We start from the raw sequence: 23,491 nt of genomic DNA, 5'->3' as shown, positions 1-23,491 counted from the left end.
ATGAACCCGGCTTTGAATTGTTTGTCAACTTCTTCCTTAATCTTTAGAGCCCACTCTGTTCTCATTCGTCGAAGCTTCATTTCACGGGTTTGAAACCTGGCTTAATCGGAATTCTATGTTCGGCGATATCCCCGTCGATCCCCTCGGCATGTCTTTGTAGGACCAAGCGAAGACGTCTTTGAATTCATTTAGGAGGTCTATGAAGTCGGCCCGTTCGGTAGAGCTCAAGGTAGTCCCTATCCTAAGTTCTTTGGGTTCTAGTTCAGTTCCTACATTGATGGGTTCGGTGTCCTCAATTACAGGTCCCCCTTCCCCTTCCTGTAGTATTTCTTTGGCTACGTAGGGAGGTATTTCGGTCAAGTCTGGGTTTTGGTCATCCTCAGTATCATCATAAACAGAATTGCACTCAAAATAACGCAAAGAGTAAGCAGAACCTGATTTATTCATATTAAGATTTGAGTAAAGTTGAAACAAATGAAAACCGATCGATGGATAGTGGCGGCAAAGGGACAGCAATTGGGGCATTTCCCGAACTGCTGTGACTACTTGAAAATAAGCTAGGAGAAACGAGGGGAGTGGGGATGACGACAGGAGTAGACTCTCTAATGACTCCTCTAGACTCTGACTCTGACTCCGACTCCGACTCCGATTCGAATTCGTCGTCTTCTGGTTCTTCTTTGAACATCTCTCCTTCTCCAGTGGTGAGCTTGAAGAGCCTTCCTTGATTGTTGGTCCATTTGATTGATTTTCTCCACCCTTTCTGCTGCTTCGTGTCGATTTCTGTGATCAAGGCGGTGGGGTTGAAGCGATCGTCTTGAAGTATCGTAGTAATGATCTCATCCTGCGCGGCCCTAACAAATCGGTCCTCTCCAAACAGGAGGCTAACAGCTTGTTCGTCTAAGCAAGGTGCTTGACGGGTTTTGACGGTAGGAACCGTTTCTGGAGGGATGAAGTAGCAATCGTGAAAGATCTCGATTCCGGCTAACTTCTTCTCGAGGTAATGCCAAGGTTCGGGAAATCCATGAAAGAGTTTCGAACTTCCTTCTTGAACGAAGTATCCATTCAAGGTAGGGAGATATGGCCTCATTTGGACTCCTACATACTTGCGGTTTTGGACTTGGGCGAGCATTTCGAGAACTTCTTCTGTTGTGGGTTTGTACCCTAGTCCAAGTGGTATTCTCGATGAGTTGCCTTTCTTGTATGGCGCGAAGGTGTTCTTCCGAACTGGGTTCAAAGGCATTCCAGGGAAGTATCCCTGGTTTTTGAGAATGTGGTTGACCACCAAGTTGGAGTAGGGATTATAGTACAAGGGTGCCAACTCACTTTCTATGACATTTACACTTTGGAAGCCCCCAAGTTCGTATATGGGATCCGCAAGGACTTGATTATTTGATTGCTTCTCGATTATGGCTTTGATGGGTGACGAGGTGATTGTCACAACTTTGCCATTTAGTGGGATTTTGATCTTTTGATGAAGGGTGGATGTTACTGCTTTGGAAGCATGAATCCAAGGCCTTCCCAGAAGTATGTTGAATGAAGCTTCGATGTCCACTATTTGGAAGTTGACCTTTCGCTCGATTGGTCCCGTTGCTATGGTTAGGTTAGCAAGTCCTACCACCTTTCGACGTGTACCGTCATATGCACGTACACCTTGATTTGTAGGGGTCCAGTCTGACTCTTTCATGCCTAGTTTGTGTGCCGTTTTGAGGGGTATGACGTTGACCGCGGAGCCATCGTCCACCAAGGTCATTGGCACATTCTTCTTTAGACAGATGACGGTGATGTATAGAGCAAGGTTGTGACTGGCGCCAAAAGGTGGCAAGTCTTCGTCTGAAAAAGTAATAGGATTACTTAGCTTCGGTGATTCTTGGAAGACCAAGTTGACTACATCTTCGGGAGTAGAGTTATGTGCCACATTCAATTTGGCCAAAGCTTGCAGTAAAGCTTGGCGGTGTGGAAATGAGCTTGCCACCAGTTGCCAGACTGAAAGATCAGCCTTGGTTCTTTGTAATTGCTTGAGCAAATGATCAGTGGGGTCATCTTCGTTGTCATTTGGTGTGATGACATTGGTTGGACCGTTTTGAGTAGTGCTTTGGTATGGACGACCCGAGCGAGTTAGGTGATCTATATCTTGGTCTTCGCCATTTTGGACTATTTCCTTGACTAAGGAGTTTTCAATGAGATATTCATCTTCATCGTCATCGGCCCAAACCCCATTGATTGCGGCTAGTTCCCTCATCCTCATGATGTCACTTTCTAGTTGTATGATTTGATCGACTAGCTTGTCGACCGTGGTGACTACTTCTTGCATAGTAGCATTTTGAGAGAAGATCAATGGTACGCGTTCTTTAGGTGTTGCCTTGGGATTGCGCAAGATCATTACCATGCTTTCTAACTCCCACACTTGTCTATCTACACTCCTTGCCCATGTGATGAAGTCGGAAATGGTAGGGGAGATGGTAGAGTAGAGTCTTTCTTTCTCAATTGCATGAATTTCATTCTCGGCGGGAGAAATGAGATGTGAGCAATCTAAGGTAGATTCATCACTTGTAATCACTAGAACTCCAAGAGGATTCTGAGTGTTATTGGGCTTACCTCCTGGTGGAATTGGAAGTCGACCGTCTTCGATCATATCTTGAAGCACGTGTTTCAACTTGTAGCATTTTTCGGTGTCGTGCCCCTTGCCCCTATGGTATTCACAGTAGGAATTTTCGTCCCAGAATTTGGACTTCCTTTCGGGCTCGGGAGTAGGTCCAATGGGTTGGAGTTTGCCTTGCTTCACTAGCCTTTTTAGAGCATTGGAGTATGTATCCCCAAGGTTTGTGAACTTCCTTGGTGGGCTAGTTTTCTTGGATGGTTCGAGAAGGTTAACTTCGTCGGTCTTGCTAGTAGAGCCGTATGAACGACTTGTGGACCCTTGGTATCCTCGACCTACCGTTTTGGACAAGAGTCCTTTGCGGATGTCATCTTCAATTCGTGTCCCTAATACGGTTAAGTCCTTGAAAGTCTTGATGTTTTGATATCTCAAATGGTTGGCATATATGGGCTTGAGATTGTCCACGAACTTTTCCACAAGAGTGGCCTCATCCGGGCGTTCAACTAGTTGAGTACTAGTCTTCCTCCACCTACTTAGGAAGTCGGTGAATCCTTCTTTGTCATTCTGGGTAAGAACCTCTAGAGTACGCATATTGACTTGGATCTCGGCATTATCCGCGTATTGTTTTGAGAATTCGATCGCGGCGTCCTCCCAAGTAGCGACCTTTTTGTGATCTAAAGTGTAGAACCATTGCTTTGGGATGGTGTCGAGAGATGAAGGAAAGATCCTTAAGAACATCTCGGGTTTGATGCCTTTGATAGACATGTAATCCTTGAAGGCACGGATATGGTTCAAAGGGTTCTCGTGTCCCTTGAACTTAGGGATATCCGTCATGCTAAAGTTAGTGGGCAATTTGGAATTGACGGCTTCATACTTACGATTGTTCTCCCTATAAATGTCATCTCCTTTAAGGTACATCAATTGCTCCTCTAGGTATTGGAGCCTTTTCTCAGCTGCGGTCGTCCCCATGAGAGGATTCTCATCCTTAGACTCGTCATCGGAAAATTATAGTACTTCACCTTTAATGGGAGGCAACCTTCCCTCTACGTCAAAGATACGGCCTTCGATGAGCTCGAGGCGGTCATAGGTTTGGTTTTGGGTAACTTGCATTTGGGCTAGCGCGGCTAGGATTCGATCATTACTTTCTTGAATTTGCTGGAGGTTCGTATCATCACTTGACCCAGGCATCTTGAAAAATGTAAGAGATCGGCGACGAATCAAAACACGATCGACCATTCTATCACACTTGCTAAAAGAGGAAAAGTTTTGACTCGTGAAGTGGGTGCGTGCCACTTGTGTTGAGTGAGTTTTGAAGAAAGACAAGGTCTTTGAAAATGTGTGTCCTAGTCAACTGTAGTGTAGTTGTAGGAGTGGACTCGAGGTGAGGTTTGAAATGGGCTTGTGACCCGAATTTTGACACGACAAACGGACAGAGTTTTGACCGGATTTTGTACTAATTAAAGGCCCTATTTCGAAATTCTTGTTTGAAAACGGGTTTTGATTTTTTGAAAATTCGTCATGGTTTTGTTTAGAAATGGTGATCACATAAGGTTTACATATTCATACAAGCATTATAACGGGATGCTGAGTGCTTTTAGAAGGGTTTTGGTTTAAAGGGTGGGTTGCCATACCGAACCATCAAACCCGAAGTCTGTGGAGAGGCTCATGCCAAACAAGAGTAAGGCCGATTCCTAGTCCATTTCCTCAAGTAGTGAAGGCCCTTGATACAAACAAGAGTAAGCATCACGGTATGGATGACGTCAACCGCTATCCATCCTTAGGCCCAAATAGGAATTAGGACCGTTTAGACGGGACGATTGGTCGAATGGGTTGGGTTGGGCCTAGGAAGGCCGAATTAAACGGTCTAGGAAGACCGAGTTATGAAAACCGACAATTGTCTTGCACAAATTTATTCCCTAACCTTGTTCAAGTTTCACCCTAGCTACACGTAAGTGTATTTCCCAATGGAGTCGCCAAACCGTGGACAGCGGGCCGCCCCACGGGGCGCTTGGAGTGAAGGGGCTCGAAAACAAGCGTTTGCATTTGTATGGAGTCGCCACCAATTTTTATGGGAAATTGGAACCGTTCGAGTACCTCGTGTCATGTCAAGACACAAAGTAGTGACATGAACACTAAGCAATCGTTACCCTTAGCATTCTATGTCTAGAATGACTCTCGTGGATGCCAATGAACACGGGTGCTCACGGAGATCTGGAGTAAGGGGTGAGGGTACGTATTAGGAAGCTCTTTTGATCGAACACCTAATCCCGCCCGCCTCGATAGCGGCCTCTACTAATGATTAGGGAAGTTATTCGTACTCAATATATCGTCGGCTATATGCATGCAATGCAACATCCATAGATTAATCCTAGCATGTGAGAAATTAACTAAGTCGGTTAACATGTAATTAGCACACAATTGGGGTCGAAGTAAGATTTTAATGTTCATTTACATGTGAAAACATACGAATGAAAGGAATACAATAACTATGAATTACAATAATGAGAATTACATTAATTACAACGGAATAGGCGATTTATGTCGAAAATACCAATAAAACGGATGATTTGATAAAACGAATAAAAGAATAAAATTACGAACAGGAATTAGCGATATTACGAATATTAGTTAATTAATACGCAAACTAAACAAACTAGGTCAAGGCAGAAAAGGAGTTCAGGGACGTCGTCCCGGAACAAAGAAGAGACATGACACGCGCCCTTTGGAAGAGGCGCGAGACGCGCCGCGTCTGTTCCAAGGACGAATTCTGGTCGTGAAACTGCAATTGTTAATGTCAATTGATGAATTTAATGGATTGATTTAATTATTTACTCGGATGAAAGTGATTTAACATATTAATTACATATGATTAAGGTCATAAAAGCAAGTAAGCATGAATGAGACGGATGCAAACGAATTAATTATGTGAAGGGTCGATGTTAATGAATGAATCCCCTATTGAAATCGATTAACCGACATTAGATACGATGAATTAATGACGAATATGACAAAAGACAGATTAAAACTATATCAAAGACGAATTCCAGAAACTCAATATGAACAAATTGAATCTCTAAAATCCGGGTTTGAATTTAATGACGAAAACCCGTAAATATGAATTATAAGGGATTTAAGTCGGACTTGACGACTAATTAAGCATGAATGATGAATTATATACATATACATATGATTTATGAATTATCATGGTGAAGAATTAAAAGAACAAAACAAAAGAAATAAAATTTGATGCGAATCACAGAGAACGGAGGAAGAAGAAAAGAGGCAGGAACTGCGGCAGCCTCACGAAGAGGCGCAGCAGGTGCTGCGCTCCTTTGAAGAGGCGCAGCAGTTGCTGCGTCTTTTCTCGGCGTCTGTCTACTGGAAATCAGCAAAAACAGGTTTTAAAAGACGGTTTTAGAAATCGGTTTTAAATGGTACTTTCGACATAAACCTTACAATGATGATTACAATAAATAAATACAATAAATAAAAGGAAATTAATACACCCTCAGACTTACATGTTGACGGAACGAGAAGAACTAAGAAGATCGATTAGTGAAGCTCGACGCGAATGCAAGGAAAGAGTGCCCTCGTAAGAGGAAAACGATTTAACAAGTTGATTAATTAGATTGATTGAGTGTAGTGGTCAAATTGGCCGGTCATGCAACGGAGAGGTGGTACCGGAAGATCCGAGCTTACGTGGTCGGAAGTCCAAGCACGTAGGCGCCAATTAGTAAGAACGAAGTCTAGAATGCAAAGGGAGAAGAGAAGGGCGGACACTCGCGTGAGAAATATGAGGAACGAAAGCTCCTATTTATACTAATCACGTGAAGGAATAGGGTTTCGGAGACTCTTTGGAAGTGAATCTCGGAAAGATATAAAAAAGATACGTAAATCATGCAAAGAAGGGCCTGGGAAGAGGCGCAGCAGCCACTGCGTCTCTTGGAAGAGGCGCAAGACTGCTGCGCGTGTTCCCCGAGGTTTCCTCCTGCTTAAGAAAGATTTCCGCGTTTTAGTTATGGTAGGACGGATTTAATTTGATTATCTTTTGAATATTACGGGATATTGTTTGCCAAAAGATAAAATTTGATAAATATGGAATAGAAATATCCGGAACATTCCAGAACATTCTGACTCGGGATTTAACAGCTATCAGAAAATAGAGACGGTTTTTGACCCGGACTCCGAATGTACTCTAATTACTGCCAAAACGACCGTATCGGCACGTAGATGACAACTAAGAGGTTGACATTTATATTTGAGCAATCACTTGACGATAAACTTACGAACTGTCACTAATCGTTCCGCGAATCAAACATGCGGCCCAATCATCACCGGGTGGTTTGCGAGGGGTGCAGAAACGAGGTGTCTACAGTACCCAACTAGTTGAACGCCCGAATGAGGCTACCCTTGTGGAGATGTTCGTGGACAATCTCAAACCCATTTATGCTAACCATTTGAGATACCAAAACATCAAAACTTTCAAGGACTTAACCGTACTAGGGACAAGGATTGAAGATGACATCCGTAAAGGGCTCTTGTCCAAAACGGTAGGTCGAGGATATCAAGGCTCAACAAGTCGTTCATACGGCTCCACTAGCAAGACTGATGAAGTTAACCTTCTCGAGCCATCCAAGAAAAGTACCCCACCAAGGAAATTCACAAATCTTGGGGATACTTACTCCAACGCTCTTAAGAGATTAATGAAACAAGGCAAACTCCAACCCATAGGACCTACTCCCGAACCTGAAAAGAAATACAAGTTCTGGGATGAGAACTCGTACTGTGAATACCATAGGGGCAGGGGGCATGACACAGAGAAATGCTACAAATTGAAAAATGTGCTTCAAGACATGATTGAAGATGGTCGACTACCAATACCGCCGGGAGGTAAACCCAACAACACTCAGAATCCTCTTGGAGTTCTAGTGATTACAAGGGACGAATCTACCTTAGATTGTTCACACCTCATTTCTCCAATTGAAGATGAAATCCATGCAATCGAGAATGAAGGGTTCTACTCTACTATCTCCCCCACCATTTCCGATTTCATCACATGGGCAAGGAGTGTGGATAGGAAAGTTTGGGAATTAGAAAATGTGGTGACGACTTTACGTGATCCCAACGCAACACCCAAGGAGCATGTGCCACTAATCTTCTCTCAAAACGCTACTATGCAAGAAATAGTCGTCGTGGTTGATAAACTAGTCGACCAAATCATACGACTAGAAGATGAAATCATGAGAATGAGGGGACTAGCTACAATCAATGGAGTTTGGGCCGATGATGATGAAGACGAGTACCTCATCGAAAACTCCCTAGTCAAGGAAATAGTCCAAAATGGTGAAGACCAAGATGTGGACCACCTAACTCGTTCGGGGCGTCCATATCAAAGTACTACTCAAAATGGTCCAACCAACGTTGTCACATCAAATGATAACGAAGATGACTCCACTGACCATTTGCTCAAGCAATTACAAAAGAAAAAGGCTGATCTTTCAGTCTGGCAATTAGTAGCAAGCTCATTCCCGCATCGCCAAGCTTTACTGCAAGCTTTGGCCAAACTAAATGTAGCACATAACTCGACACCCGAAGATGTAGTCAACTTGGTCTTCCAAGAATCACCGAAGCTAAGTAATCCTATTACTTTTTCAGACGAAGATTTGCCACCTTTTGGCGCTAGTCACAACTTAGCTCTTTACATCACTGTTATTTGTCTAAAGAAGAACGTGCCAATGACCTTGGTAGATGATGGCTCTGCGGTCAACGTCATACCTCTCAAAACGGCATACAAATTAGGCATGAAAGAGTTGGATTGGACCCCTACCAATCAAGGTGTTCGCGCATATGACGGTACACGACGAAAGGTGGTAGGACTTGCTAACCTAACCATAGCCACAGGGCCGATGGAGCGAAAGGTTAACTTCCAAATAGTGGACATCGAAGCTTCCTTCAACATACTCCTAGGAAGACCTTGGATTCATGCCTCCAAAGCAGTGACATCCACCCTTCATCAAAAGATCAAGATCCCACTAAATGGCAAAGTGGTGACGATCACTTCGTCACCCATCAAAGCAATAATCGAAAAGAAGTCGAACAATCAAGTCCTTGCAGATCCAGTATATGAACTTGGGGGCTTCCAAAGCATAAGTGTCATAGAAAGCGAATTGGCACCCTTATACTATGATCCCTACTCCAACTTGGTGGTCAACCAGATACTCAAATCCTAGGGATACTTCCCTGGAATGCCTTTGAATCCTATTCGATGAAACACCCTCGCACCATACAAGGAAGGCAACTCAAAGAGAATACCACTTGGACTAGGGTACAAACCCACTAAAGAGGAGGTTCTCGAGATGCTCGCTCAAATTCAAAACCGTAAGTATGTAGGAGTCCAAATGCGACCCTATCTCCCTACCCTAAATGGGTACTTTGTTAAAGAAGGAAGTCTAGAACTCTTTCACGGATTTCCCGAGCCTTGGCATTATCTCGAGAGGAAGCTAACCGCAATCGAGATCTTTCACGATTGCTACTTCATCCCTCCAGAAACAGTTCATACCGACAAAACCCGGCAAGCACCTTGCTTAGACGAACAAGCTGTTAGTCTATTGTTCGGAGAAGATCGATTTGTTAGAGCCGCGCAGGATGAGATCATTACCATGATACTTCAGGACGATCGCTTCAACCCTACCGCGTTAATCACAGAAACTAACGCGAGTCAGCAGAAAGGATGGAGAAAGTCAATCAAGTGAACCAACAATCAAGGAAGACTCTTCAAGCTCACCATTGGAGAAGGAGAGATGTTCAAAGGAGAACCAGAAGACGATGAGTTCGAGTCAGAGTCGAGTCGAGTCGGAGTCTAGAGAAGTCACTAGGAGTCTCCTCCCCGTCGTCATCCCCATTCCCTTTGTTTCTCCTAGCTTAGCCTCGAGTAGTCACGTAGTTCGGGAAATGTCTCAACCACTGTCCCTTTGCACGCCACCGACCACGATCGATGGCTTCTTTGTTTCAACTTTTCTCAAACTTTAATATGAATAAATCAGGTTCTGCTTACTCTTTGTGTTATCTTGAGTGCAATTCTGTTTAAGATGATACTGAGGATGACCAAGACCCAGACTCAATCGAAATACCTCCCTACGTAGCCAAAGAAATACTACAGGAAAGGGAAGGGGGACCAGTAATAGAGGACACCGAACCCATCAATGTAGGAACCGAACTAGAACCCCAAGAACTTAGGATAGGGACTACCTTGAGCTCAACCGAAAGGGCCGATTTCATAGACCTCCTAAACGAGTTGAAAGACGTTTTCGCTTGGTCCTACAAAGACATGCCAGGGATCGACAGGGATATCGCCGAACATAGAATCCCGATTAAGCCAGGTTTCAAACCTGTAAAACAGAAGCTTCGACAGATGAGAACGGAATGGGCTCTCAAGATTAAGGAAGAAGTCGATAAGCAATTCAAAGCCGGGTTCATCAAAGTTTCCGAATATTCTGACTGGGTAGCCAACATAGTACCTGTACCCAAAAAGGATGGGAGAATCTGCGTTTGTGTTGATTTTAGGGACTTAAACAAAGCAAGTCCTAAAGATGACTTCCCTCTACCACACATCGACATATTGGTGTACAATACTGCAGACCACGCATTACTATCCCTCATGGATGGATATGTGGGTTATAACCAAATCAAGATGGCCATAGAAGACATGCATAAGACCGCCTTTGTCAGTCAATGGGGAACCTATTGCTATACGGTCATGCCGTTTGGATTGATCAACGTCGGAGCTACATATCAACGCACCGCAACTACACTCTTACATGACATGATGCACAAAGAAGTTGAGGTATACGTAGACGACATGATTGTCAAGTCCAAAGATAGAGAGGGGCATATTGCGAACCTTCGCAAATTTTTCGCAAGGCTACGAAAGTACAACATGAGACTCAATCCTCAGAAGTGCGCATTCGGAGTAACGTCTGGCAAACTCCTGGGATACGTCGTTAGCCAACGAGGTATAGAAATAGACCCTTTCAAGATCAAGGCTCTGATCGAAATGCCACAATCTCAAACAGAAAAAGAAGTCAGAGGATTCCTGGGAAAAGTGCAATATATAAGTCAATTCATATCGAAACGCACCATGATTTGTGAGCCTATCTTCAAGAAGCTCAAGAAAACAGACCACACCATGTGGGATGATGATTGTCAAAAGGCATTTGATCGAATCAAAGAGATATTGGCTAAACCACCAGTGCTCATGCCACCTCAACGAGATCAACCTCTTGGTTTATATCTCACAGTAACCGAAACAGCCATGGGTGCCATGCTAGCTCAAATCGTAGGAAGTGAAGAAAGGGCTATCTACTACCTTAGTAAGAAGTTCTTAGAGTACGAGTGTAAATACTCACAACTCGAAAAGACCTGCCTCGCTCTTGTGTGGGCAACGAAGAAGCTACGCCATTACATGCTTAGCTACTCCGTCAAAATATACTCCAAAATGGATCCAGTCAAATACCTCTTCGAGAAACCCGTCCTCAACGGACGCCTAGCAAGATGGACTTTGATGCTCTCAGAATTCGATCTCAAATACGTGCCTCTGAAAGTAATAAAAGGTCGTGCCGTTGTCGAATTCTTCGCAGAAAATCCCATCAATGATGCACAAACAATAGATACTTGGTCATTTCCGCATTTAGGATATACTCCAAACTGATGTAGACTCCTGGGACCTTTACTTTGATGAAGCATCAAACTTAAGAGGATTTGGAATAGGAGTGTTGCTCATTTCTCCTGAAGGCGAGCATACACCAATCTCTGTTAAACTCGACTTCGAGGTAACAAACAACGCTGCAGAATACGAAGCTTGTCTAATGGACTACAGGCGGCAATGAGATTAGGCATTAAGAACCTCCGAGTACATGGGGATTCATACCTGATCATCAATCAAGTTACGGGATCTTGGAAAATCCGAAGCGAAAGCTTAGCACCTTATCAAGCCAGAATAGACCAAGTTGCCCAATTCTTTGATCACGTGACATATCTACACCTACCTCGGGAAGAAAATCAATTTGCAGATGCTCTTGCAAAACTCGCATCTTTGATTAATATGCCAGATGACATGGTGGAGATGCCTTTATGCATCGCACGATGGTCAGAGCCAGCTTATGTACACCAAATCACTGATGAAGAGGAAATCGCACAGGAAACCTGGTTCCAAGCAATCCTGAATTTCAAGCTCAACGGTACCTATCCACCGGATATGGACAAAAGGGGACAACGTGCTATACGCCTATTAGCTTCCTAATACGTTCTCATACAAGGAGAGTTATACAAAAGAACACCTCTTGGTGTAATCCTACGTTGCCTTGATCATTCACAGGCACGAAAGGTGATGGAAGAAGTCCACGATGGAGAATGCGGTCCTCACATGGTGGGCCCATGATGGCAAAGAAGATCACACGTTTGGGGTATTATTGAACCACAATGGAATCCGATTGCATCAAATACGTAAGACATTGCCACAATTGCCAAATCTTCGGGAATGTACAACACGTCCCTCCTTCATTGCTCTATACGATGACATCTCCTTGGCCATTTTCTGCCTGGGGAATTAACATAATCGGAAAGATAACCCCAGCCGGAACAGGAGGTCACTGTTTCATCCTAGAAGCGATCGACTATTTCACCAAATGGGTAGAAGCGGCGTCCTACACTAGTCTCACGGCTAAAAATGTGGCAAAGTTCATACAAAACAACATCATCTGTCGATACGGTTGCCCACATGAGATCATTAGTGATAATGGATCACATTTCCAAGCTGAGACTGAGCAGTTGCTAGCCAAGTACAAAATTAGGCATCACCACTCTTTGCCCTATAGACCACAGACTAACAACGCGGTAGAGGCAGCAAACAAGAACGTTGTCACAATTCTCAAGAAGATGATTGACAACTATCGAGACTGGCCAAGTAAGATACCCTTTGCTTTGTGGGGATATCGTACATCTGTTAGGACACCCACTGGGGCCACACCTTTCTATTTGACCTACGGCATGGAAGCTGTACAACCAGTCGAGCTAGAGATACCATCCTTGCGTATTTTACTCGAAAGTCAAATCCCGGTTTATTGGAAGAGGGATAGATATGAAGAACTCATCCTCCTGGATGAACGTAGGCTGCGCGCCTTGCATAATGTCCAAACATATCAAGCACGTATCAAACGAGCTTTCAACAAAAGGGTTAAGCCAAGAAACATCAAGGAAGGAGAATTCGTACTCAAATCGGTTAGAGCTCTTTTACCTGTTGACCCACGGGGAAAATTCAAACCCAATTGGGCCGGACCATTTCTAGTCAAGTCCATACTTCCAGGGGGTGCGGTTAGAATCACAGACCTAGACGGGAATGAGTTTTCCAACCCAACAAACCTTGACCAACTAAAACGGTACTATGCCTAGAATAGGAACAAAAAACGCGCCTCGCGTAACCTCACGTGTCTCTAAGCTAATGTCACTATGCTATTGCATTTTGACAAGTTTGCCATCCTCATATCATCAAATAAACTAAATTTGCACCTTCAGAGTAAGCAAAAGCTTATGCTTATTTTCTAAGTTCATTACAAGCTCTTGCTTAGAACAATTATTCTTTTACATTTACTCGAACTACACGCAAGGGTTTGATTTCATTTTTAATGAATACGTAGGCAATCCTTCACAGGATACAACCCATTATTTTAAAATGTGAATAGAAGGACATTTGCATTGCATTTGGAATTCGACAAGAATAATAAATAGAAAATCACAACGGTTTCATAACCATTTAACCTTTTTTATTTCATTCATTTTCTAGTAATAGTACGCTACATAATAAAAATAAAAATAAAAATAGGATAGGATTCTAAAAACCCCACCTTTTTATTACAACAATAATAATAATAATAAATAATAAATAAAGACTCGGGCTATTCTTCCATCTTCCCTTTGCCCTTGTCATTCTTGTCATATTTCTTGTCACGACCTCGAGCCGGACGCTCTTGCGCCACTTCGGACCTAATCACCAACGGTCTTTCTCGAGGCCTAGACTTACCATTCTTGCCAGTCACCATCTCCACGATAGGAGAGGTCTTCGGTTTCTTCGAAGGATGAACGACTCGAAACCCGGCTTCCTCCTCTCCCTCGGTCAGATGCTTCTCCTTCTCTTTCTCCACCTCGCGCACCTTATAGTCGACGGGCTCGCGCTTCCTCAATCTCTCGCGCTCTTCCGGAGTAGTAGCTTTCCTCCATCGCAGATAAGAATCCGACACCCATAAGGCATTAGCAGAAGAGTTCAAGAACCATACGTTTCTTGGGGCCCATTTAATGGCCCACTCCCTTCGGCTCTATGTAGTAAGCGCCACGGTGGTCTGCGGAACGGTATCAAGCTTCGGGATCGTCTGTTTTAGTCCAACTTGTCTCATCAGCCTTTCCGGGAAGATGCACACCATAAATTCCAAGCCAGGAATGCGCACAGATCGGGTAGGATCCAAAGAAGACACTCCAGTGACAGATTTGAGATGCCACCACGGTACAATCCACCTAATCAAAGGGCCATCATCACTCTTCAGTTTGTTCTCCCAATAATTGCAGACTCGAGCGAAGTCCACCATGTAAAGCCTGGTCCTCATTGCAATTGAACGAGCATGATAAAAAGGAACGTGAACTGGGGGCTCGATCAATCGAAGTCGTTCCATAAGCCAAACCTACCCAAAAGCAGGTATTAGACATCAAAAAAAAAAAAAAACGAAAAAAGAAGAAGAAAAAGATAAATAAGCGTTCTTTCACCTGCAGAATGACGGGACTTCCCAAATACGGTAGGTCGCGGTTGGCTTTTCTATTATCCAAGCCCAACAGGATCTCTCCTAGACATAAGCAAGCTGGGCTCCTGCGCAGCTCCATTTGCTCAACAAGGCCCAGAAGACGGGGATCACCTCTCAAGTCTTCATCAACATGCCCTCGGAAGACATACACATGCAACAAGCAAAACCCAAATGCCCTTCGCCTAGCAACATAAGAAACGGTGGGGTCGGCCCTGTTAATGAATAGGTCAATAAAGTCCAACATTCGCACTCCCTTCGAGGTCACTAGACGGTCCACCTCAAGTCTAGTTAATCCAAGCAAGTCTCTAAATTTGCTTTTATACCCTTGAGAAGTAGAAGGAATGGCAGGCAAGTGTTTAGGGTCCCACCCACCAATCGCGGCAATTTCTTCGGGAAACGGGCAAATATCGCCTCCAGGGAACGCAAAAACATGGTAATTCGGGTCCCAATAATCAAGACAAGCATCCAAGAATGGTTTGACAACCTTGATAAGCTTCAAACTCAACAATGATCCAAGATTATAGGCGCCCATATCATATTTCTCCATGTTTGAAAACTCATTAGTCCACTCTTTTAAGCGAATCTCCAAAGTATTCATGATGAAGAGATTATTTTGAGAATTTTATGTAATAAGACGAAGAAGAGACGGAATAATTGTGTGAATAAAAGCTCTATCGGCGTCTCTATTTACACTAATTTCTGTTTCCAAAAATCTGCCAGAATGGAACCACCTGGGAACAAAGCGCAAGACTGGCCTCGCTCTTCAAAGGGACGCGGCTCATGCTTTGCGCCTCTTCCTCAGCTAAGCTTCTGTGATTTTCCGCGTTGGATCTTTCCTAATTCCTCGACGAATAATTTCCTATTCCTACGGGTTATTATTTTGGTAAATACGTGGAAGTTACCATATTTTGTGTTTCCTAATTCCGCGGGCACGCACCTCGAGACGACATCGACATTTTCGTCATTTTACCACACTTGTACATATTTATTTTAGGAAATAACTTTCATTATAATATAATTCATTTCAAAATTTATTTCATTTATATTTCTTTCATTTCTTTTTTTAATCATTTCATTCATAACTTATAGGTTTCTATTTTTTTTCTTTTTTTAGGGGTAACCTCCCTACCGTCCGGTCATTTCCGGCAAAATTTTTGCATTTTTCTTTCTTCTTTTTCACACTCTTTTGAGTCTTTCGTTTTGCGCTAATTCAGGCCATGTGTATATACAAATGTATGTTTTGCGTGATTTCTATGTAAATTTCGGCAGCATGACGGCGTAAACCGTCATCTACCAAACCTGTTCAAAGCTAACTGCAGATACAAGCAACACAACCCAAAGAAAGAAAGGCACTCGGGCCATCTTATATACAACCAAAAAGGAAATGTACAACAAACTAGGGGCTCGAGCCCCAAACAAAGTCCGGAATGTTCAAAATGAAGGTCCAAAATGTACAAATGTGCAAAATACGGCGAACAAACAAACAAAAACTACACAAAGCTACTGCTGGTCGCCCTCCAGCTCCGCAACTCTTGCCGCAAGAGCAGCAATCTCGGCGTCTCGAACCTCGAGCTCCCTCAACAAGCGAGTTGTCTCCTCCCGAGACTGAGCCAACTCTCGCTCCAGCTCGCGGTCCCCCTGTAAACAACAAAATTGGCTCATGTCAATCATTTCAAACAATTACAAGAAAAGTTGGAAAATCAAAATTCAAAATGAAACAGGCACAAGGTTCATACCTGACGACCTCCTCGTCCAAAGTTGGCCCATCTCGGGGCCTCCTCCTCCTCAACAGCCTCCTCCTCATGGACCTCGTCCCCAGCAGCCATCACTGCAGCAGTGAAGGCCTGCTCCAAAGCTTCCTCGGCAACAGCAGCGTCTATCTCCATGGGAGCTCTCCCAGAAGTAGAAGCCTCATCACCTGCAACATTAAAGCAAATTTAGGCCGCGTCACGTGACGACGAGCCTTGGTTAAGGGATTTTCGAGCCTTCGGAAGCCCTGAAATCGCTCTTTCTCGCCATCTTTGGCCATATTTTCACAAACCCGATCACTCATGTGGTAATTTGGGTCAAGTCAAGCCTAATTTGGAGCCTATTTCTGGGTTCGAGTCGAATTTCGGCAGCATTTCGTTATAACGGCGATTATGCCCTAAAAAGTGTCCTGAAAAAGCTGTCACAAACCGAAATTCCGAGATGGTAGGAAGTTTACCCATCATCCAAGGATCCCAAATATCAAGTTTCATCGCAAATGGGCAATCCTAAGGCTATTTTCGAAGCAATTTATGGTTTAGCTGTGAAACCGTCTCAAATTCACTCAAACGCTCAAAACTCAACGAAAATTCGAAACAAATACATGGTTATGTTCCTTATACTACCAATTATCCGTTTCTAATACCAATTTGACAAGGCAAATGCATTTGGGGGAAAAGCCCCAAATTTTCGATTAATTGGGTCATAAACTCTAATTTTTTCGATCCAAAATTGAACAAATACAGAAGATTAATGCAAGAATGAGACACATACCTCGATTAGTCATGATTAATGCAAGCTTTTGGATCAAAACTTGGCAGAAATGGTTAAGATTTGAGAGAGTATTGTGTGATTTGTGTTTCGAAACAAATGAAATAATCCCTCTGTTTATCGCGTTTTACGCAGAAAATACACCCTTAGGAACAGACGCAGCAGGCGCTGCGCCTATTCCAAGAGACGTAGCTCTTGCTGCGCCTCTTCCTGGTGTTCCTTCCATACGAGTTTTTAAAAATTCGTTATGAGTTCGTTATTTGTGGGCCCATCTTTGGTGCGCCTCTTCCCCGATGCTATTTTATCCTTTTGGTCCGTTTGACGATTATATTTCGTTCCGGCCCGCATTTTTAAGCCAACAGCAGACTATTACACGTTATTTATTACTTCCAAGACCCTTACTTATCACAACGAGCAGATATTCCTTCACAGGTGTTTCGACACGCCTTCATTATATTTCCCCAACGAGAGTAAGCGGATAGACTTTCCCTCTCGAGACATGGAGATTAATTCCCGATTATGTTCCCCAACGAGAGTAAGCGGATAGACTTTCCCTCTTGAGACATGGAGATCAACATCAACCCCTATTTCTTCCGAAGTTTGTTCGAAGCTGAACACGAACAGATTTCTCCCAGCAGTTCCCGACTGTGTCCTGCCGTCTTTCCTCAGAATCATCGTTTCCTTTTAATCCTTCAGATACCCCTTTTCAGGATAAGCCATCATATCTTCAGACACCAAGTTATCCTCAGACCAAAGAGTTTCGCCGAAGCACATTCAGTCCCGTTTCGTCTGGAAGTCTCAGGTATGGTCTCTTATTATGGCTGGCGAGCCTCCTTACGTAGTCTAATGGACTTTAAACGACCCTCCCCGATAGTCGACAGACTCTAAAATGTTCCCGACGACAGGTCCTTAGCTCAGACCCCTTGAGCCGCCTCGCGTCGCCATAGTCGTCAGGTTGTAATCTTCGATTGACCTGATGGCTATACTTTGACTTTCGCCTTGTCCAAGCCTCAGTCAAAGTGGGGACTCTGTAGATACCTCGTTTCTGCACCTCTCGCAAACCACCCGGTAATGATTGGGCCGCATGTTTGGTACGCGGAACGATTTGTGATAGTTCATAAGTTTATCGTCAAGTGATTGCTCAAATATCAATGTCTACCTCTTAGTTGTCATCTACGTGCCGATACGGTCATTTTGGCAGTAATTAGAGTACATTTGGAGTCCGGGCCTAAAACCGTCTTCATTTTTTGATAACCGTTAAATCCCGAGTCAGAATGTTCTGGAATGTTCCGGATATTTCTATTCCATATTTTATAAATATTTCACAATCTTTAATCTTTGGTAAACAGTTTCCGTAATATTCACATAAGATATTAAGGAAAACCAAATTATTCCGTCCTTCTATAACTCAAACACGGAAATCTTTCTTCCGCAGGAGGAAACCCCTTGGGAACAGACGCAAAGTGTGCGCCTCTTTCCAAGAGACGCATGATCGCTGCGCCTCTTCCCAGGTCCTTTTATGCGTAATTTTCGTATCTTTTTCATATCTTTCCGAGATTCACTTCCAAAGACTCTCCGAAACCCTAATTCCTTCACGTGATTAGTATAAATAGGAGCCTTCGCTCCTCATATTTCTCACGCGAGTGTCCGCCCTTCTCTTCTCCCTTTGCATTCTAGACTTTTGTTCTTACTTTTTGGCGTCTACGTGCTTGAACATTCGACCACGTAAGCTCGGATCCTTCTGAGTACCAGCCTCGTTTGCATGATCGGCCAATTTGACCAACTCCACATCAATCAACTTAATAAATCTAATCATTTTCCTCTTACGAGGGCACTTTCATATTTGCATTATAGTTCGAGTCGAGCATCGCTAATCGATAACTTAGTCCTTCTCGTTTCGTCAAACATGTAAGTCTGAGGGTGTAAATCCTTCTTTTATTTATTGTTATTTACTTTTTTGTATTCAATTGTAAGGTTCATGTCGAAAATACCAATTAAAACCGATTTCTAAAACCGTTCTTTGAAACCTCTTTTTACGGATTTCCAGAAGACAGACCGTCGAGAAAGGACGCAGCAACTGCTGCGCCTCTTCGAAGGAGCGCAGTTCCTGTTGCGCCTCTTCGTGAGGCTGCCGCAGTTCCTGCTTCCTTTCTTCTTCCTTCGTCCTCTATAATTCGTTCTTTGGTTTGTTTTCGTTTGTTTCTTATTAATTCTTTGACATAATAGCTTATCATTTCACCTGTATATTATTTATCATCATTAACATGTTTAATTCATCTTTAAATCCGACTTAAATCCCTTATAATATCATATTTGCGGGTTTTCGTCATTAAGCTCAATCCGGGTTGTAGAAATTCGATTTGTTCATATCGGGTTTCTGGAATTCGACCTTTGATATATCTTCGTCTATCTTTTGTCATATTCATCATTAATTTGTCATTAATTCGTCATGTTTAGTTTATTTCATTCACCCATGTCACTAGTCAATCATTGGTTCATGTAATTAATCCGTTATATTCCGTCTCATCCATGTTTTGTTGTTTTATGACCTTCATTCACATGTAAATAACCTATTAAACACTTCCATCCGAGTAAATATTATTAATTGATCATTAAATTAACCTACGAACATTAACGATTTGCAGTTTCGGCTTCACAGCCAGAACTCACCCTTGGAACAGACGCAACAACTGATGCGCCTCTTCCAAAGGGCGCAGTCCTGCTGCGCCTCTTCCAGGATGATTTCTGTCTCTGAACTCCCGTTCTGCCTTGACCTAGTTTAATTAGCTTACGTATAATTAACTATTATCCGTATTATCGCCTTAACTTCTGTTCGTTAATTCTTTTGATTCATTCCTTTATTCGTTTTTCCAAAATTATCCGTTTTAAAGGTATTTTCGACATAAATCGCCTAGTCCATTGTAATTATTGTAATTTTCATTATTGTAACTTTCTTTTATTGTATTTATCATATTTCTTGAATCATTTGTATGTTTTCACATGTAATTGAACATTAAATCCTACCTCGACATTAATTGTTTGCTAATTACGTGTCAACCGACTTAGTTAAATTCACATGCTAGGATTAAAACTTGGATGTTGCATTGCATGCATATAATCGACGATATATCGAGTATAGATGATATCCCTAATCATTAGTAGAGGCCGCTATCGAGGCAGGCGGGATTAGGTGTTCGATCAAAAGAGCTTCCTAATGCGTACCCTCACCCCTTACTCCAGATCTCTGTGAACATCCGTGTTCATTGGCATCCACGAGAGTCATTCTAGACATAGAATGCTAAGGGTAACGATTGCTTGGTGTTCATGTCTCTACTTTGTGTCTTGACATGGCACGAGGTATTCGAACGGTTCCAATTTCCCATAAAAATTGGTGGCGACTCCAACAAAAATGCAAACGCTTGTTCTCTTCCTCCCAAGTGCCCCTGTGGGCCCCCCGATGTCCACACATTGTTGGTGACGGCGAAGTCTAGTTTGACCGAGATCGGAACATGTTCTCCCTCTGGCGATATTAGGAGGATTCCTACCCCGAAGCCTCTCAGATTAGATGCACCGTCGAAGTATAGGTCCCATGCGTCGGAATCGGCACAAAGGATGTCTTCGTCAGGAAGTGACCATGTGTCGGTCGTTAGATCCTCGTTGACGGGATTTTCTGCCAGGAAATCGGCGACTGCTCTTCCCTTAATAACCTTGAGGGGTACAAACTTGAGATCAAACTCGGACAGCATGAGTGTCCACCTAGACAGCCTTCCGTTTAGTACGGGTTTTTCGAAGATATATTTGACCGGGTCCATTTTGAAGTAGATGTGGACCGTGTAGTTGAGAATATAATGTCGCAGCTTCTTTGTTGACCATACTAGGGCAAGGCATGTCTTTTCAAGTTGAGTGTACCTTGTCTCGTATTCGATGAACTTTTTGCTGATGTAGTAGATGGCTCGTTCTTCACCGCCGACGGTTTGTGCTAGCATTGCTCCCATGGCTGTGTCTGTAACAGTCAGGTATAGGGATAAAGGAATCCCCGTTTGAGGTGGCATGAGGACAGGAGGTTTGGATAAGATTTTCTTTATCCTGTCGAAGGCCTTTTAACAGTCGTCGTCCAATCGGTGTGATCGGAGGTGCGAAGTTTCTTGAAGATTGGTTCACAAATCATGGTGAGCTTGGCAATGAAGCGGCTGATGTATTGAACCTGACCGAGAAATCCCCGAATCTCCTTCTCGTTCTTAGGCCGAGGCATTTGCTGAAGGGCTTTGATTTGGTTGGGTCAATCTCAATGCCTCTTTTGCTGACGACATGTCCCAAGAGGTTTCCGGAGGTGACCCTGAATGCACACTTCTGAGGATTAAGTCTCATGTTATATTTCCGCAGACAAGCGAAGAATTTTCGAAGGGCGTTGATGTGGCCGTCCCGTTCTCTTGACTTGACAATCATGTCGTCGACATACAGCTCTACCTCCTTGTGCATCATATCATGTAGGAGAGTGGTAGCGGTTCTCTGATAGGTAGCCCCGGCGTTGATGAGACCGAAAGGCTTGACTGTGTAGCAATATGTACCCCACTGTGTAGTGAATGCAGTCTTGTGCATGTCTTCCTCGGCCATTTTAATCTGGTTGTACCCGGCATACCCGTCCATGAATGATAGGAGAGCATGTTCGGCAGTGTTGTCTACCAGAATGTCAACATGTGGCAAAGGAAAGTCGTCCTTTGGACTCGCCTTGTTCAGATCCCTGAAGTCGACGCAAACCCGAATTCTCCCGTCTTTCTTCGGTACAGGAACAATGTTGGCCACCCAAATCGAGTATTCGACACTTTGATGAAACCAAATTTCTTGAATTGTTTATCCACTTCTTCCTTGATTTTCGTGGCCCATTCAGACGCATCCGCGTAACTTCGCTTTCACGGTTTAGCTCCGGGCTTAATGGGTATCCGGTGCTCGCAATTTCTCTCACAATCCTGCATATCTCTCAGAGGACCAGGCGAATACGTCCTTGTATTCGTGGAGGAGGTCAATGAACTGTTGTCTTTCTGAGGGGTCCAGGGTTATCCCTATCCTAAGTTCTTGAGGTGTGTTGTCGGTCCCTACGTTAAAAGGTTCGGTCTCCTCAATAATGGGGGTTCTGGTTTCCCGTTTGTCAAGTTCTTTGGCTAGGTGAGGTGGGTAGTCACTCTAGTCAAATTCCTCATAGTCATTCAGAATTGCATTGTAGTTAAATTGAGACGAGTCATAAGCAAACTTAGCGTTCATTAAGTTGACACGAGCGAAAAGCTCGGAGAGGATTGACATCTCATGGTCAGTCAGAGGCGACACAGCATAGGAGGTGCCCCCTGGAACAGGCTCCAGGTTGTCACCTTTCAAGGAGTGGGGGTGACCCTAGAGGACTCAGCCTCTGAATCAGCCACGACCTTGTGATAAAATAGCGGGAAGGGGACCTTGACTAGGACATCAGGAGTGTTAGAAGCTATGACAGACTCTGACTCCGACTCCGACTCAGACTCAGATTTAGATTCTTCTCCACTTCCTTCTTTGAACATAGGGCCTTCTCCAGTTGTGATCTTGAGAATGCGGCCTCGGCGATCGGTCCACTTGACGGTTTTCCTCCAGCCTTGTGTGGCTTTCTCTGGGTCAGTGTCGGAGATCAAAGCAGTTGGGTCAAATTAATTGTCCTTCAGGTCGATGTTGATAATGTCCTCATAGTCGAGGTGCTTGATGTTATCCTCTCCGAAGAGGAGGGTGACAGCTTGTCCATCGAGGCATGACGACGGCTTAGACTCACTTGATGCAGCTTTGGTATTGTCGGGGATGAAGTAGCAATCTAGGAAGACTTCCACACCCGGGTATCTGGCCTTGGCTACAGAGTCATAGATCGGCTCTGGGAAGCCATGGTAGAGCTCTGATTCTCCCTCGGGAACAAAGTACCCATTGAGGGTCATATGATAGGGACGGAGGATAACTCCGTGCTTCTTGCGTTTTCGAACTAGGAGGTTCATCTCCTGGATATCTTCATCGGTAGGTTCATATCCCAGTCCGAAGGGAATGTTGGGGACCTTAGCCTGTTTCAAGGGAGGTAAGGTGATCTTCAGTGGATTGAGGGGCAAGCCCGGGAAGTAGCCCTGGCGCATCATGATGCGGTTGACTGTGAGGTTGGCAAACGGGTCACAATCAAAGGGTGTTGATTCATCAGTTATGGCATTCACAGCTTGGAATCCCCACATTTCATTGTCATCTTCCTCAATGGCCTGGGAGGCTATTCCCTGTCTCATGACAGCTTTGATCGGGGAAGCAGGAATTGTGATTGTTTTCCCGTTGAAGGGGACCCTGATCTTCTGGTGGAGAGTTGAGGTAACTGCATTGACGGCGTGAATCCAGGGACGTCCCAGGAGCATATTGAAGGAGGCGTCGATATCGACCACCTGAAAACTGGTTTGCCTTTCCAGTGGTCCGGTTGCGACAGTCAGAGTGATGAGCCCTGCGACCTTGCGACGAGTGACGTCGTAGGCGCGTACTACTTGATTTGTTGGGA

This window comes from Silene latifolia, chromosome X (genome assembly GCF_048544455.1).
Source record: "Silene latifolia isolate original U9 population chromosome X, ASM4854445v1, whole genome shotgun sequence".
NCBI lineage: Eukaryota > Viridiplantae > Streptophyta > Magnoliopsida > Caryophyllales > Caryophyllaceae > Silene > Silene latifolia.
Note: the sequence above shows the minus strand (reverse complement) of the source record.